The sequence below is a fragment of the Spinacia oleracea genome, chromosome 3 (genome assembly GCF_020520425.1).
Source record: "Spinacia oleracea cultivar Varoflay chromosome 3, BTI_SOV_V1, whole genome shotgun sequence".
NCBI lineage: Eukaryota > Viridiplantae > Streptophyta > Magnoliopsida > Caryophyllales > Amaranthaceae > Spinacia > Spinacia oleracea.
Window position 1 is genome coordinate 89,173,937 of NC_079489.1, and position 5,358 is coordinate 89,179,294.

The window sequence follows — 5,358 nt, forward strand, 5'->3', positions numbered from 1 at the left end:
CTAGAATCCTAGATGATTTTATGAAGTTTGGTCCTCTGAGAACCTAAATAATGGATCAAAAACGACTATAAAAGTCAAAAAATGACCTATAACGATCAATAAAGCCTTAAATGTGCATAACTTGACCAAATTAGATGAGAATGAGTCTTATCAGCCTACTATTAAGTATATTAAACATTTAAAGGGTTTAGAATACAAATTTAAGTTTACGGGTTAGAGTTGGGAGCAGAAATGACTATAATAGTCAAAATATGACCTATAATGGTCAATAAAGCCTTAAACGCGCATAACTTGACTAAAGTAGATGGTAATGAGTCTAAGTAACCTAATATTAAGTATATTAAACATTTAAAGGGCTTAGAATACAAATATAAGTTCACGGGTTAGAGTTGGGAGAAAAAACGACTATAACAGTCAAAATATGACCTATAATGATCAATAAAGCCTTAAACGCGCATAACTTGACCAAAGTAGATGATAATGAGTCTAAGTAACCTAATATTAAGTATATTAAACATTTAAAGGGCTTAGAATACAAATATAAGTTCATGGGTTAGAGTTGGGAGCAAAAACGACTATAACAGTCAAAATATGACATATAATGATCAATAAAGCCTGAAACGCGCATAACTTGACCAAAGTAGATGATAATGAGTCTAAGTAACCTAATACTAAGTATATTAAACATTTAAAGGGTTTAGAATACCAATCTAAGTTCACGGGTTAGAGTTGGGAGCAAAAACGACTATAACAGTCAAAATATGACCTTTATTGTCATGAATATGACTATAACAGTCAAAATATGACCTTTATTGTTTCACTGGACTAAGTTTTATTGATGGAAAGACACACGATTTTTGGTTCCTTTATTGTCATGAATAATGTTGTTGTCATGTTGTCAAGGTTCTTGATTCTAAGGGCTTCGCCCTTCCATGCTTAGCCATGGTTCGAGTACCTCGGAGACAACAACTTTTTAGATCATCTAACCGAAGATAACTAATTTTATGATATATATATTATTTTGTTAGGTTTGCACATCACTGAGTGGAGATCCTTTCACCGATGAGCAAATTGATGAAATACGAGACAAATGGGAATCATACTTCACCGAACATTGTGTGTAATTAACGCTTCATAGATCTCCTTTTGTGGATGTTTCATGCTATTAAAATCATATATAATTGCCTTATTATATTTTTGGTGCAATTTTGTAACGTATGAAGTGTAAAAGATATAGTTATTATAGACTTGAAATATTTAGGTGGTTTATTTTGTAAACATATGATGGTTAACTTATATGTAAAAATTAAAGTTTCTTGGAAGTTATCGGTGGTTGATGACACTTTTGAACGTTGTATAAATGTGGTGTGAGTACAGGTTCTATATTTTTGGGATTTTTAAATATACAAAAAATATATTATTTATTAAAAAAATTACACATTATTGGCGGCGTTTAAACTTCCGCAATTTTACCAAAGTGTGAGGCGTTCAGGTAGAAACGCCGCCATACAATACAATTCATTTGAGGCGTTTTTCCTATATTACGCCGAAAATGAATGATTGATTTGAGGCGTTTTTTAACGCCGCAAATCAATACCATTCATTTGTTGCCACTCTATTTGTTGCTACGCCTAAAACGCCGCTAATAAATGTAAAAGTGACGCCTCAAATGAATGTTTTTCTACTAGTGAATGTTATTTGTATGCTCGATTAGATTTAGTTCACTAAATAATCGAACCAACATAGAAACAACTAGGTCCAAAGTAATATTGAGTTTAAAATTACGGATTTTTCATGAAATGCCCCTGAGGTTTATCTTAATGCACCAAATACCCTTAAACTTTCCAGAATGCACCAAATACCCCCGAGGTTTAGTATAAATACACAAAATACCCAAAATGACTATTTTCCGTTAACTCCGTTAACTTATCCGTTAACTTTAACTTTAATTTAATTTACGGATTTTTCATGAAATGCCCCTGAGGTTTGCCTTAATGCACCAAATACCCCTAAACTTTCCAGAATGCACCAAATACCCTTGAGGTTTTAAAAAATAACACAAAATGCCCTTAATGAGCATTTTCCGTCAATTCCGTTAAGTCCCCGTTAGTATGAATTTACTTGTTTGCCCTTACTCACCATTTTCTCTACTAATCCTAATATTAATACTTAATTAAAATAATTAAACCCCTAAAAAACTAATTAACTATTATCTAAAAAAATTAAGCCCCTAAAATAATCTAATTAGCTATTAAAAAAACAAAAAAAATTGACCCCAAAATGTGAATCTGCTATTCTGCTTGCTTGCTTCTTCATTTGTCTTCATCTTCACCTTTGTAATTTTGATACGACATCTTCATCATCATCATCTTCTTTCTCATCTCAAACCACCATGGAAGCAATGACCATCACCATCCTATCCCTAATTAACCGTCTCTCCTCCAATTCGCAAAACCCGCCCCTTTTTCTTTCTCACTCTCGCCCAATTTCTCTCTCCTGTTCTTCACCATCACCATCACCATCATCATCACAAAACCCAACCATCAAAACCAAACAAAATCAGCCATTATATATAAGCACCCGGAAAAATTATTCACGAAATCTTCAATAAAACATACCCCATCTCCAACCTACACGGGCGACGACGGTGGTGGAGCCTGCAATGTGATTGGGGGAGACTACCATGGCTGCTCACAATGAACTCTTCCTCTTATTTTCTTCCAAACCCAAAAAATCAACCCAAAATATCGACCCAAAAAATCACCCAAAATTGAGAAATATTATCTACAAAAATCGAAGAGAAACACCCCTTAATTTGCAGATGATTCACAACAAAAAAAACACTCATAATTAGCAGAAAATTCGCAACCAAAAAACCCTTAATTCGCAACCATGGAGGAGGAGAGAGAAAACCCATTTTTTTTAATTTTTTGTTCGAATTTAAGGATCCATGGAAAGAAGGGGAAGGAAGCAGAATAAAGGAAAAGGGAAAAAAAAAAGAAAAAAAAAATAAGGAAAAAAAATTTGATTTGCAGACTCCCTGAGATTTTGGGAAGGAGAAGGAGAAAGAACAAAGGAACATGAAAGAGAAAAGAGAAAGAAAAACAGAAAAATTTTAAAAATTTAATGTTAACGGAGACTTAAATGAATTGACGGAAAATGCTCATTAAGGGTACTTTGTGTTATTTTTTAAAACCTCAAGGGTATTTGGTGCATTCTGGAAAGTTTAGGGGTATTTGGTGCATTAACGCAAACCTCAGGGGCATTTCATGAAAAATCCGTTTAATTTAATTTTTATTTTTTCTCTTTCCCTTTTAATTTCTTATTTTTTATTTTTTGTTTTTTTCTCTCTCCCCTTCCTTCTTCCCTGTCTTCCATGGCAGCCCTTCTCTTCATCACCACCACCACACACACCACCCTGCTAACCCCTTCTCTTCCTCACCACCACCCCACACCGCCACCGACACCAGCCTGCTCCACGGCAGATAAGCACATCGATTTTCCTCTCTCCTCAAAATCCAGATCCCAAAAAAATTGATCCCCAAATCAGCAATCTAGTCGCAATTATCGTAACGGAGGGGGAAGTGGGGGGTGGGCAACGACGCCGGTGAGGAAGGGAGAGTGGGGTTTGGTGGCGGCGGTAGTGGGGAGCAATGAGGAAGGTGGGGGAAGTGCAGGGAAGGGAAACACGGGTTTGGTGGTGGCGGCGGCAGTGGGGAGCAATGAGGAAGATGGGGGAAGTGCGGGGGAGGGAAACGTCATCGGTGAGGAAGGGGGAGTGGGGTTTGGTGGTGGCGGCATGGCGGCGGTGGGGTTTGGTGGTGGTGGCGTTCTCTCTCCTCTAATTCGTTGGTGCTGCGAGGATGAAGGTCATGTGGTTGCTTAACTCCTCAAATTCGATCAGTGTGGAGGGTGAGGGAAGGAGAGAGATTAGGCATGGAGGTGGAACTTGGAAGCAGGAGTTATGGTTGGTATTGATAATGGAGAGAGGGTTGACATGGTGGTGGTGGGAATTGAGGAGACAGACCAAAGGAAACAACAGGGTGGCAATGGAGAATCCAAAAAAATTTGGGGGTAATTGGTTTTTTTAGATAATAATTAATTAATTTAATTAAGGGTTAATTAATTTAATTAAGGATTAGTTAATGTAATTAAGGGTTAATTAATTTAATTAAGGATTAGTTAATGTAATTAAGAGTTGATTAATATAATTAAGGGGTTAATGTTAGGATAAGTAGAGAAAACGGTTTATTAAGGGCATAAAGGTAAACATACGCTAACGGGTACTTAACGTCCGTTAGCCTTGTGGGCATTTTGTGTATTTATACTAAACCTCAGGGGTATTTGGTGCATTCTGGAAAGTTTAGGGGTATTTGGTGCATTAAGATAAACCTCAGGGGCATTTCATGAAAAATCCGTTAAAATTACCTTCCAAATAAGCACTTACAAAAATCTAAGGATCTAAGGTAGTAGGGTGTCCGCCAAAGCGAGGTGCTATTTTAGTTGACTTAGATGGTAAGGCATCCCAAAAGAGCACGTTGATTGTGGTTGCAACTCAAACAAAAATGACATATGTTGTGGAAAAGGGATAAATTATGGTATTAATTTATTAACCAAGAGTAATTTGGAGATTACTAGCAATGGATTTTTCTTACCCAGAATCTTAAAAGACGTAAGACACGCCAAAGCTGCTTAAGGATTTAGGACTTTTAGGAACTTGGAATCGTTTCATTCATTATGGACCATGTTTTATTTTTGCATGAATGAAATGTTTAATAGCTTTGATGATTGCGTGAATACTTTTATTTCAAGTTATTAAAGTATGATAAATGTTTTCTTTGATAGTTCATTTTGTAGAATCGTAAATCTTCAACTTTATTGCGTTCGGATAATAGAACTGCAATATTTCAATTCCTCGATCGATTGGTAACTAATTTTGAGAGAGATTCTCAAAGAAAAGGAGAATGAGAGTGTATCTTGAATGTTATTTTCTTATAGTGATCTTCATGGCGGAAAACTATTACTAAGATTGATGTAAAGGTTATCCAAGTAAGTGTTATTTTGGCATAGCACCTTTTAACTAAATTTTTAAAGTTTGGAACTTAAGGCTCTTACTATGTTGGTTAGATTTTAAGTGAACTAAAATCCTTAATCATGCAACATAATCAAGCCAAAATCTCATGCATAATTAAGACATATTTAAAGCAATAAATAACTTAAAGCATGCATAAGATATAAATATGATCTAGTATGGTCCGACTTCATCTTGAAGCTTAAACTTCAAACTCCGTCTTTGAAAATGGATTGGAAACTCCGTCTTGAATTTCAACATGGGAGGCGCCATTTTCTTCAAATAGG

The 5,358-nt window shown here is 35.7% G+C and overlaps 1 long non-coding RNA gene across 1 annotated transcript; it reads right to left on the bottom strand.

Moving 5' to 3' along the window:
* Positions 1–2,207: 2,207 nt before the first annotated feature.
* On the bottom strand, positions 2,208–3,608 carry LOC130469177 (uncharacterized). Its single transcript, XR_008929546.1, has 2 exons — positions 2,619–3,608; positions 2,208–2,501 (listed from the first exon to the last, which is right to left on the bottom strand). It is a non-coding gene; the product is annotated as an uncharacterized lncRNA (long non-coding RNA).
* Between the last annotated feature and the right edge of the window lie 1,750 nt (positions 3,609–5,358).